This window comes from Orycteropus afer, unplaced genomic scaffold (assembly GCF_000298275.1).
Source record: "Orycteropus afer afer isolate SDZICR_OR568_19922 unplaced genomic scaffold, OryAfe1.0 scaffold00656, whole genome shotgun sequence".
Taxonomy (NCBI): Eukaryota; Metazoa; Chordata; class Mammalia; order Tubulidentata; family Orycteropodidae; genus Orycteropus; species Orycteropus afer.
Genome location: NW_006922243.1, coordinates 437,638 through 451,322, shown reverse-complemented (window position 1 = coordinate 451,322; position 13,685 = coordinate 437,638).

The window sequence follows — 13,685 nt, the reverse complement described above, 5'->3', positions numbered from 1 at the left end:
CTTTCTGCTTTCAAGTCTTTTGGGTTAATACCTTGAAGTGGAATTGTTGGGTTCTACAGTAAGTCTACTTTTAGTTTTGCAAGTAGCTGTCACACTATTTTCCATAATGGCTGTACTATTTTGCATTCCTGCCAACAATGGATAAGGGTTCCAATTTCCCTACATCCTCTCCAACGTTTATCATTTTATTTTATTTTTTTCATTAGCCATCCCACTGGGAGTGAAATAGTACCTCATTGTGGTTTTCATTCGCATCTCTTTGACGGCTAATAATGCTGAGCATCTTTTCATGTTTGGTCTCCATTTGAGTGCCTTCTTTGGTGAAATACCTATTCAAATCCGTTGCCTGTTTTATGACTGGGTTACTTGTCTCTTTGCTGTTAAGCTATTAAAGTTTTATATATATTTGGTTATTAGATTCTTGTTGGATATATAGCTTTCAAAAATATTCACCCAGCCAAAAGCTTTTCTTTTTACTTTTTGGGTAAAGTTTTTTTGATGAACTAAAGTCTTTAATTTTTATGATGTCTTATTTTGTCTTTTGCTGTTTGTGTGTTTGCCATTATATTAGATATTCCATTGTTGAAAGCTAGACCTGACAGCACTGCCCTACCTGTTCTAAGAATTTTATGGTTTTCATTTGCATGTTTAGGTCCCTAAACGTTTTTGTATATGGTTTGCGGCATGAATCCTGTGACATTTTTCTGCACATAGAAATCCAACTTTTCCAGCACTATTTATTAAAAAGCTCTTCTTTCCCCATCAAATGGACTTAAAACCTGTTTTGGTTACTTATTGCCACTCTGACAGAAATATACCACAAATGGGATGGCTTTAACAAAAAGGAGTTTATTCTCTTACAGTTTTAGAGGCTAGAAGTCTGACTTTAAAGTGCCAGGCTCTAGGGGCTAGGTGAAAGCCCCTCAACCTTGGGCTCCAGCTCTGCCTCCTGCTCCCAGACCTCTGAAGCTGGAGGCTTTTCTTCACTCAGGCAGCTGCTGGCTGCTGGGGCTGAAAAACCCAAGGTCAACAAGTAAAAAGGCACAGTCCCAACATTACCAAACAACACAGAAGGCCACTAATTCAAGTCCAGAAAAAGTCTCCAAATCAGCAAGATGCTGAACAATGACTTGACTACTTGCAGGCTTCAAATATGCCAAAAAGCTAGAAACCTTCCTCAAAGTTGCTTCTCAAATACTGGAAGCAGACCACATCTCTAAAGCAGCCACTCATCTGCTCCAGTAGTTTCTACCATGGAGTTGATTACCAATCTCACCATGGGGAATAACTACATCCAGCTGCCCAGCCACTTAACCAGGCCAAGCCAAGTTGACACATAACTACCACAACACCCCTGTCAAATATGACATACATCTATGGGTTTACCCCTGGACTCCTGATTCTATTCCATTAGCATAGTGCCTAAGGCACTTGACTGCTAACCAGAAGGCTGGTGGTTCAAACCCACCAGCCACTCCTCAGAAGGAAGTTGGGCAATCTACTTCCATAGAGATACTGCTTCGGAAAACCAAGGAGGGGTTGCTATGAGTCGGGTCCGACTTGACGGCACATAGCAACAACAACATATGTCTACTGTTATACCATACCAGACTGTTTTGAATCTGGAAGCGTGAGTTCTTCTACTTTGTTCCTCTCTTTCAATATGCTTTTAGCTATTAGGGGCTTCCTGCCATTCCATATAAAGTTGACAATTGGTTTTTCTGTTTCTGTAAAAGAAGAATGTTGGAATTTTGATCAGAAGTGCTTTTAGCAGTACTGACATCTTAATGATATTAACTCTTACAATCTATAAACAGGGAACATCTTTCCAATTATTTAAGTCTTCTTTAATCTTTTTCAGCACATAACAACAACAACAACAATCTTTTTCAGCAGTGTCTTATAGTACTCATTGTGTAAGTCCTTCACGTTCCTGGTTAGATTTATTTCTATGTATTTTATTCTCTTAGATGCTACTATAATGGGAATATTTCCTTAATTTCCCATTCAGATTTGTCATTGTTGGTATATAGAAACTCAACTGATTTTGTTTGTTGACCTACTACCCTGCAACTTTGCTAAATTCCTGTATTAACTCTTTAAGTTTTCTTGGATGGACACTGAAATTTTCTACAAATAATCATATCATCTATGGATAGAAATAATTTTTCTTTTCAAATCTGGCTACCTTTTATTTATTTTGCCTTTTTGCTCTGGTTAGGACTTCGAATACAATATTGAATAGAAGTGGTTAGCACAGGCACCCTTGTCTAGTTCCCAATTTCATGGGTAAATCTGTCAGTCTTTCTCTATTACTACAGTGGTCACTGCCTTTTCATATATGCTCAGAATCTTACTGAGGAATGTGGAGTGGTGAATTACTCACTATGGCTCTTTCTAGCCAGGGTCTTTGTATTACCACCAGATGACTGGGTGGAACTATGTAAATGTGAGGTAATTTGTGGCGTATAAAGGGTACTAGATAGTTTTTGAGTAATGTAAATAAGGTACATGGCACCTGTGATGAGGTGGGACCATGGAAATAAAGTGTATGGAACCCTAGCGTGGTGATTGGTCAGTTTTGTCATTCCACTAGGCTTAAAATGAGCCCTCCCAGAGGCAGAAAGGGGGATCTCACTACCATCAAGATAGAGAAGAGCTAAAAGTGGAGCACATCTTTGGAGCCAAGATCCCTGCATTGAGACAATAGCAGAGACATGATAGAGAAATGGTGGTGGCAGCAAAATTGAGAGACCAGCACAAGACAGGAGTGGCAGGCTTGCTGGCCCACGAAGTGAGACAGTTGAGTGCCTTTGGAGAGGGGGCTTGCTGGTGGAGTGAAGTGCACCTACTGACAGAGCAAAAAGAGCTTTGTAACACTTGCCAGAACAGGGCAGAGGCCAAGAGGCAAAGAGAGGCATGCCTGTGGGCATGGCAGAGGGGAGACTGTGCTAATTGAAGAATTGTATCCTAAGTGTTCCTGAACCTGAACTGTAACCTGTTGCTTACTTAATAAACCCCAAAATTATGAGTACTGTCTGTGAGTTCTATGTGGCCATCACAATAAATTATCAAACCCAGCAGAGAAGGAGTGAGTGCTGTGGGAGGGATGGTTGGTGTCAGAACTGGTAAAGTGGTTGGAGGGTAGCATAATGTCTGACCTCTGTTTCACAGCTATCATCCTTGGGCTGATGCTGCTGATGGTAATTCTGTCCTTCCACATCCTTTTTTGCAAGGAATTTCCCTTCTATTCCATTTTCTCATGAGTTTTCTTGAAGAAAGAATATTGGATGTTATCAAGTACTTTTTCTGTATCCACAGAAATGATCATATGAAAGGTTCTTTTCCTTTATCCTACTAACGTGGTGCATTATGTTGGTTGATTTTCTTATGTTGAACCTTCCCTGCATTCACAGATAAATCCCACTTGATCATGGGACATGACTCCAAGCTATTGGATTGTTTGTTAGTACTTGGTTGAAAACTTTTGCATTTATATTCATGAGAGATATTGCCCTGTAGTTGGTATTTTCTTTATTTGTGTGTGTGTTTTGGTTTGGGTATCTGGGTTATGTTTGCTGTATAGACTAAAACAGTGAGTACTCCTTCCTTCTCTATATTTTAAAAGAATTTAAGCAATACTGGTATCTAGTCTCCTTTAAATGTTTGGTAGAATTCCCCAGTGAAGCCTCTGATCCAGGATTTTGTTGTTGTTGGTGGTGGGAGGTTTTGATCCTGATTCAATCTCTTCACTTCTTTAGGGTCTGCTAACTTTCTATTTCCTCTTGAGTCAGTTTGGGTAGGTTGTTTTCTTCTGATAATTTGTCCATTTCATCTAGACTCCACTGCAGGGTGTCTTTCGTAGCAATTCACTATGTCTACAGCCAGCAGTGTCTGGGTAGACAAGGTACTGTCACACTCCAAACAGACTGCCTGGAAGGTTTGCCTTTTTTGATTTTAGGGCAGAAGCTTGGGGTGTTGTCTCTCTGTACAGACTGAGGGTATGGAGGAAAATAGGCTCTTTTTCTGGGGCCACTTTCAATTCACAGAAGCTGGCAGCCCACGTAGCTTGGAGGAGGGGCAGGGACAGTGAAAGAAGTGGTTTTTCCTACCATAAGCTACTTGCTGTCAATTAGTTGATTCTTGCCTGTCTGGTTTCCTGCTGCATTCTCCTACTCTCTAATTCAGAATCCCTCAAAGCCAAGCAAGTATCATTTCCTTCTTGTATCAGTGGGGGCAGGTTGGTACAGTAGTTTGTTTATGCTACCACCTTTCCAGAATTCAGTTCCATGAAAACGAAAGCACACTCATTTAAGGCTTGACTGCTGATCATGGCTTTGGACAATGAGAGGTAGATATTAAGTTAGAGTGCTAGTTTCAAGTCTAGAACTAAAGAGGCTGCTGCTTTGCACTCCTGACATTGCTATGTGAACAATATCCACTGGGTAGCCTACTAGTTACAGAAGAATGAGATACCCAAAACAATGTCATTCCAGCAGACCCACAGACCTGCGAGCAAGATCATAAATGCTTATTGCTACATGCAGTGTATCAGCTAACTTACACCCTGAGCAGCATTACTACGTGCAGTATGAAATTTCTATTATAATTCTTAAAAAAAAAAAAAATTGTCTGCAAAAAATAGGAATCACTATTAAAACTGGGTTATGAGTACAAAATAGTTCACTGTATTATTCTCCACTTTTGTACAGGTTTGAGTATTTCCATGTTAAAGTGTTTAAAACTCATCCTATGGTGCTCAGAAGTTGCAAGGATACCAGAAGGAAACCACTAGCAATTTCCAAAAGCAAGGTCACCAAGAGCAATTGTCATCCAGGACAATACTTAATCAGGGAAAGAAGATACACCACTCAAGTGAGAAAAGTGCTCTGTTTTTGTAAGTATTAGGCATACACAATATGGATGAGTTCAATGGTTTACTTGAAACCTTCATAGAATTCAGCTGTCTCATAAGGCATTTGAAAAAGTATCCCTAGCCCTCTTAATGTCACTCCTAAGGTAAGATAATGCCATGAAAGAAGTCTTAGGTAAGTAGTTTGGAGAGTCAGTCCTTTATGTGCTGAACATTCATAACCTGAGCCTCAATTTAACCTCAGACTGCCTGTGGAACAATTTTCTAGGTAGTACAGCATCATCAACTGTCACATTCAGTTTCAACACAGATGTAAGTATAAAGAACATAGAAGGGGAAGCAGGAGAATTTGGTAATAGGATATTTAAATCTCTCAAGGTCAATCTTAATTTCAACATATTATATACCCTTACACTGTTCACACCAGACCCTAAAAGACTGACTTTTCCTTGTTTATAAGCCAGATCCTTACTAGAGTATAAGCTCCTGGGCACATAACTGTGTGGCAGTCTCCAAATATGTCTTAATATATGTTTCCTAGGAGAGTATAGGTAAATGGAATGATACATAATTGGCCTTAAAAATAAAATAATTAACAAACAAACAAAAAACACGGTTATATAGGCCATAAATTTCAGAACTGTAAAAAGTTATTAAAGTATTCTGAGGAAGTCATAACACTAGATATAAGTAAAAATGCAAGGATAATTATTATAGGGTCTAGGAAAATGGGAGGAGCTCTGGTAGCATAGCGCCTAAGGCACTTGACTGCTTACCCAGAAGGCTGGCGGTTCAAAGCCACCAGCCACTCCTCGGAAGGAAGGTTGGGCAATCCTACTTCCGTAGTGATAGTGTGTCGGAAACCCAAGGAGGGGTCGCTATGAGTCGGGGCCGACTCGATGGCAAACAACAACAACAACAGGAAAATGGGAGTTAAAAACTAGCTACTAAGCATGTAAGGACTTCTGTTGGCACAGCGCCCTAGACATTTGATTGCTAACCAGAAGACTGCCAGTTCAAACCCACCAGCCATTCTGTGGAAGTAAGATGGAGCAATCTACTTCTATAATGATTTACTGCCTTGGGAACCCAACAGGGGTTGCTGTGAGTCAGAATCAACTTGACAGGAGTAGGTTTTTAAACATTTGGCATACATATCCCAATGAGTAAAGATTACCTCCCTTTAATAAAATTGCCCTTACGATTATCCAACATAAAAATCTTTAACCTCCTTTAACCATTAATTATATTCATGAAGCAATGTTCTTAACCATCATGCAAGTTCTACTGAGGAAGTAACAACCTGGCACTACTATTTCTCACTATAAATTTTGTGAAGTTCCATGGTTCACAAATCTTGATAGTCTAACAAATGTAGTCTGAATTATCTGGAATTAAAAAAAAAAAGAACTTGATTTTCTACAAAGATGGTACCAGAAACCAGTCAGATTTATCTACAATTCCAATCTCAGCTTAATAATAGCTTCACAAATCCAAATTCAGACTTTACTTACATGTAGGTAACTTTTATATACCTAACGCAAACTTAGGAGCTCTGGTAGCATAGTGCCTAAGGCATTTGACTGCTAACCAGAAGGCTGGTGGTTCAAACCCACCAGCCACTCCACAGAAGGAAGATGGGGCAATCTACTTCCATAGTGATACTGCCTCGGAAACCCAAGGAGGGGTTGCTATGAGTCGGGTCCGACTCGACGGCACATAACAACAACAACAACAATGCAAACTTAATAATATACTAATAATATTCACTGATATTTATGTCAACTTTCACTAAATGCAAGTTACATATTGTACTATGGCAAAAGGAATCATCTACACTCATGAGGGATAAAGATGAGGATCAGCACACAACTGGCTCATAAGAGGTAGAGGTCAGACATTCCTCCAACTTCTTCACCGTTTCTGACACCAACCACCCTCCCATGGTACTCTCTACTTCTCTGCTGGTGTCAATAATTTCTTGCAATGGCCACCCAGAACTCACAGACCACAACTTAGTTACATGGTTTACAAATGAAGTAACAGGCTACAACTCAGAATGAGGATCAGGAAGGACTCAGACAAAGTCTAAAAGGTTCTCGCAAGGTAGCAAGCACATCCCTCCCTTCAGGGCAGGGCAGCTTCCAACCAGGATAGTTCTCCAACCTGCTTGCAGCCATGCCACCAGGCTCTTCTTGGCCATGCAAGCAACCAGGCCCTTCTCAGCTGTATACACCTCTCTCTACCTTTAGCCTCCCTGCCACTGGCATCCACTCTAACTGGCACAATTCATGACCACTGCAGCCGCCAACTAACCACTTTTACCTGATTTCCACTGTTACAACTGGCTCTGCCAATGGGTCGCTTCTAGGGCTACTCACTGTGTTGTAGTCCTTGACACCAATTACACCTTTTAGGAGGTTCCCCTTGCAGAAAACCTGGGTCCAGACTGCTCTGCTCCAGGCTGTCCCTGGTTTTGAAGTACCCTCCTTTCCTCTCCACTGTCTAAAAAACTTCTGTGGGGTGGCCACTTTTATAAGCAAACTCCTTGTCAAATTCAAGGCATTGCCTTCCCAGTAGGACCACAAACCAACCAATCCCCTCGGTGGACTGCAAGTCACTCAATCCTATTGAATGCATTTTCAAACCACTATCTGAATTGATCCCTTGCAAGATTGTAGCCCAGTCAATCATTATGAGAACATCACAAGCCCAGGTGATGCCAATCAACTCACTTCTCATGCTGCTTTCACAGGATTCTGTCTTGTCATTGGTTTTGATGACTTTGATGATGATATGTCTTGGTGATTTTCTTTTGGGGTCTATCCTGTTTGGGGTTCATTGGAATTTCTGAATGGATATATTTTCATTTTTCATCGTATCAGGGAAGTTCTCTTCCAACAAATATTGGAAAATTTTCTCAATGGTTTTATTTTTCTCTTCCTGTTCTTGGAATTCCAATAACACGTAAGTTATTCCTTTTGATGATATCCCACATGAATCATAAGCTTTCTTCATTTTATTCTGATCTTTTTTCTGACTGATCCCTTTACAAATAAGTATTCAGGTATTTGACTTCAATCTCATTAATTCTGTCTTCCATTGCATTAATTCTACTCCTTTGCCCTTTCAATGTGCTAATTCTGACAATTTAGTATTAATCTTCTGGATTTCTATCTATACATTTAAAATCATATCTAATTTTTCATTTATTTTGTTATTCTGTTCTTGTATTTTCTTCCAAAATTCTTCTAGGGTTTTGTCTGTGTTTCCCTTTGTCTGTCTCTCAATCCTTTGAAGATACCTAAATATAATTCTTTTGAATTCCTTATCAGAGAGTTCTCATGCTTCTTCTTCCTCAGGGATGTGTTCAGGGTCTGTATCCTGCTCCTTTGTTTCTACCACTTTATCTTGCTTCTTTGTGTGGACTGTGATGGTCTGTTGTCTCCAAGACATTGTGACATTGTTGTATTTAAATCTCTGTTAACTGCTTGTGAAGAGCAGCTCAGGGTGAGTCAGGCTCTTTTTGGAAGTTGTTCATCGTAGGCCCGTTGGTAGAGAAGGACGTGGCAACTCTCACTCAGTAAGTGAAGGCTGCAGGAGGTGTGGGTGTAGTTGTGTTGTATGGAGACTGTTGCTGCTCTCTACTCAGTTAGACAAAAATAACAACTGAGTAACCATCAAAAAGTAAAAGCAAATGGGAAAAAAAAAAAAAAAAAAATACACTGTGTAATTACCACCACTAGGCAATATTCAAGTTGTCTGTGCCATCAGGATTGCTGCCAGACCGCAGCTCTGTATGTCTCCTTTTTTGGTATTTTCATTCAAATTCTTCTGCTAGTTGGAGTTTAGTCCACTTCTATATCCTTCCCTTCAAGGCTCAGAGGTCCAGGATTATCTTTTGTATCTGTGTTAATTGGTTCCCCCTTTTCTTTGTTGAAGAGGATCTGTACAGTCTTGCTGCCTATTCTGCCATCTAACCGGAACTCCTCTCAACTCAGTTCTTACACAAAAGTAACATCTCCTGCAGCCAGAGAGTTGCTTCTTCCCTGGGCAAAAGTAACAACCCTCTAGCATGGAAAACAACCTAAGAGGTCCCCCAAGCAGTTTCTCCAAAGAACTGAGACCAAGGTAACAATTGTTCAGGTAATAGGGAGAAAAATCTCCCAAGCTGTTTTTTCCAAAGAACCCAGGCAAAAGGTCACAGAAAAGAACTCATTTCAACATATGTATATAACAAAATTTTATTTGTTTTATCCTGAAGTACACAGCAGTGATTTTTTAAGGTCATTAGAAATTAACTGCCCCTAATTTTACTCTTCTTGAACATTAATTTTCTCCACATTTATTAAAAAATTTTCATAATGCTATTTAAAATCAATTTTCTCTTTCTTTTTCACCTATTTATTCTGAGAAATTTCAAACCCACAGAAACAGAGGGTCTTTCTTCTTTTACTGATTTTCTAAGGTGCCTAGGTTGGTCAATCACAAGTGCATGGCTTTCCAGTTGGACCACACCTTTCCTATCACTTCATTTCCCAACATAGAATCTTGACTCCCATCAGATGAATTTCCCCAAATTCCCACAATTCATAATATGTCCCTAGCTCTACTTAAGGAGTTGCTTGACTGCTAACCAGAAGTCTGGTAGTTCAAACTCACCAGCCACTCCTCAGAAGGAAGGTTGGGCTATCTGCTTCTGTAGTGGTATCTCCTCAGAAATTGTGGTAGTTATGTTTGTATGTCAACTTGGCTGGGCCTGGTTGAATGGCTGGATAGCCAGTGGTAGTTATTCCCCATGAGACTGGCAATCAACTCCATGGTGGTATCTACCACAAGCAGCTGAATAGCTGCCTTTGGGATGTGGTCTGCTTCCTGTATGTAAGGAGAAACTTTGAGAATGGTCTCTAGCCTATGGCACGCTTGGACCCTGCATGTAGCCATGTCATTGCTCAGCAGCCTGCTATGCTCTGCCGACAATGGAACTTACAATGGACTTAAGTTAATGGCCTGCCATGTGGTTTGGTAACATTGGGACTGTGCCTTTTTACTTGTCAACCTTGGGGCTTCTCAGCCTCAGCAGCCTGCAGCTGTCTGAGTGAAGAAATGCCTCTAGCTCCAGTGGGCTGGAAGCAGGAGGCAGAGCTGGACCCCAAGGTTGAGGGGCTTTGACCCAGCCCCAAGAGCCTGGCACTTTGAACCTGAACTTAAAGCCTCCAAATTGTAATGAACTCCTGTTTGTTCAAGCCATTTGTGGTATATATTCTTGTCAGAGTGGCACTAGGTAACCAGAACAGAAACCCAAGGAAGAGTCGCTATGAGTCGGATCCGACTTGACGGCAGTGAGTTTGGTTTGTTGTTTTTGGGTGGGTGGTACAAATGGTTAAGCATAGTTCAAACTCACCCAGAGTCATCTTGGAAATAAGGCCTGGCAATCTGCTTCCCAAAGGTTACAGCCTTGAAATCACTATGGAACAGTTCTACTGTGGACACTTGGGGTTCACCATGAGTCAGAGCAGGCTCAATGGCAGCTAACAATAACCAGCCCTACTTACAGCCTGCTTTTTGCTCAAAGCCAGTCACATTTCAAACTGTACTACAAATACTTTCTCAACAACTCTACTCCACATTTTCTCTCTTGCACATACATGTTAAAATGTAATTCTGAATGTATTCTAAATTGATGCTAAGGTAAACTACTGAGTATCCAGTAAAAAGCATCTACACAAAAGGCACTAACGTTTCTGTCTAAAGTGATGAAAAACTTTCAGAAATGGATAGGTGATGTTGCACAACATGGAGGATATAACTAATGCCACTAATGGTGAGGTAAACACTTAAAAAATGGTTAATGTGGCAAAACTTTTGTTACATTCATTTCTGGCACAAATTTGATTTACAAATGTCTTTAGAATTTAGGTTTTTTAGTTTTGTTCTGTTTACTTGCGAAATTATACCAGTGGGGGTTGTGTGTGGGGGTATGGCAAGCAACATAAACTTTGCAAGCCTTCAAATACTTGTCTTCAGCCACTAAACAAAGTAAATGAGTTATTTAATTTTGACTCACACTTTGAAACTAAGACATTAGTCCGAGTGTCCTGAAAGGAATGTGTTGTTTTCTAATCTGAGACGTAGTGATTCTCTGCTTCCACTGTAACTTAAATGTGGTCACAACTGAGAGAGCTGCAATAGAGACAATTTTTACTGTAAGGATAGGCAGGGTCAGTATTAAAGACAGCTAAACAAGAAAATTTGCCAACTTGCACTTCAACTTTGACACAACTTTGCTTGCTAAAAGTGAAGATGACATACTGATAAAGATTAAAGACACCAGTCTACAGAATGGATTACACCTCCATATAAAGAAAATGAAAGTCCTTACAACTGGACCGATAAGCAGCATCATAATAAATGGAAAAAAAGATTGAAGTTGTCAAAGATTTCATATTGATTGCTTACAATAAGAAACACAATCATTAAGGTGCCATCGAGTGGCTCCAACTCACAGCAAAACAGAATGAAACACTGCACAGTCCTGTTGCTAAACTTGAGCTCATTGTTGCAGCCACTGTATCAATCCATCGTGTTCAGGATCTTCCCCTATTCTGCTGACCCTCCACTTTACTAAGCATGGTATCTTTCTCCAGGGAATGGTGCCTTCTGACATGACCAAAGTTATGTCAGACAAAGTCTAACCATTCTTGCTTCCAACGGATGTTCTGGCTATGCTTCTTCCAGGACAGATTTCTTCGTTCTTTTGGCAGTCCATGGTACTTTCACTATTCTTCACCAACACCATGTCTCAAAAGCAACAACTCTTCTTCGATCTTCCTTATTCACTGTCCAGTTTTCACATGCATATGAGGTGACTGAAAACACCATGACCCGGCTTAGATGCACCTTAGTCTTCAAAGAGACATCTTAGCTCTTCAGCACTTTAAATAGGTCTTCTGCAGCAGATATGTTTAATGCAATACATCATCTGATTTCTTTCTTTTTTAATGTATTTTATTGAAATATAATTTATGTTCAGTGAAATACACAAAACTAAAGTGACATGGGTCTTTTTTTTTTTTTTTTTGCAGTGTTCCCTCCTCTCCCCTCCCACCCCTGGCAACCAACAAAGAAAGTTTCTCTCCATATAAACCTTTCCTTGACCCTCCACAACAACGAACTAATACTGTATTTGTACTTCTGTGATAGACTTATGTCACTCAGCATAATGTCCTCCAAGTTCATCCATATTATGCGGTGTTTTGCAGACTCTACATTATTCTTTAGTGCTACACAGCAATCCATTTTGTGTATGTACCATAGTTTGGTCATCCACTCTTCCTCTGTAAATCTTAGAGGTAAGTCCCTTGACAGATATGTAATTATCGGTAAATATGAATGTGTTGCTGTCATTTTTGTTACGTGCTTTTCCATGCTGTCGATTTCTTTGTTCCATATAATTTTCTATGCTGAGCTTGTTTTGTTTATGAATCATGTTATCACTTCCTTCATTGCTATTGTTTTATTATTTCCTGAATATTTATGCTGCTCCTCTTTTTTGATGTGAAGGTTTATCATTTTCCTTTGAGGTTACCCTGTGATTTATAGTTTTCTTCCCGAGTTTAGAGCAGTCTGTTCTACCTTGTAGTTGCTCTGACTTCCCTACCATCTAGAAGTTCTGAAACAACACAATTTTTTCCCCTCTTTTTGGTTTGTAGTTGTCTTCATTTGTCAATTGATATCTCTGGTTCCTGTTTACAATCTTCTAGGCTTATTTACTTTGTATACTTCTGTAGCTGAGTTGATTTCTGGGTTATATCATTATGTGTGTTAATGGTCAGTTGTTGTTGGCTGTTGTTGCTTCTCTGTCCAAAGAGTTCCCTTTAGCATCTCTTGTATGGTTGGTCTGGTTTTAACAAATTCCCTTACTTTCTGCTTATCTGGAAATGTCCTAATTTTACCATCATATTTGAGGAACAACTTTGCTGGGTACATAATTCTTGGTTGGAAATTTTTCTTTCAGGGTTTTATATATACCATCCCATTGTCCTCTTGCCTGCATGGTTTCTGTTGAGAAATCGGAGCTTAGTCTTACTGGTTGCACCTTGCAGGTAACTTTTCATTTTTCCTATGTTGCTCTCATGATTCCTTCTTTTTCTTTGGTTTTGCTAAGTTTGATGATGATATGCCTGGGTGATTTTCTTTTGGGGTCTATCTTTTTGGGGTTTGTTGGACTTCTTGAATGGATATATTTTCATCTTTCACCATACCAGGAAAATTCTCTTCCAACACTTCCAACACATCTTTGACAATTTTTTCTGTGGTTTTATTTATATCTTCCTGTTCTGGAATTCTAGTTACACCTAGGTTATTCCTTTTGATGGTATCCCACACGAACCTCAGACTTTCTTCATTTTGTTTTGATCTTTTTTGATTGATCCCTTTCCAAAGTATTCAGGTATTTGCTTTCAATCTCACTAATTCTGTCTTTCACTGATTCAATTCTGCTCCTTTGCCCATTCAATGTCTATTTCTGAAAATTTAGTATTAATCTTCTGGATTTCTGTGTGTAGATTTTGTATCATTTCTAAGTTTTCATTTATTTTGTCATTTTGTTCTTGTATTGTCTTTCAAAATCGTTCTAGGGTTTTCTCTGTATTTTCCTTGATATGTCTCTCAATTCGCTCAAGATACCTAAATATAATCCTTTTGAATTCCTTATCAGGGAGTTCCAATGCTGTGTCTTCCTCAGGGATGTGTTTTGGGTCTGTATCCTGGTCCCTTGTTTCTCCTGCTTTATCTTGCTTCTTTGTGTGGA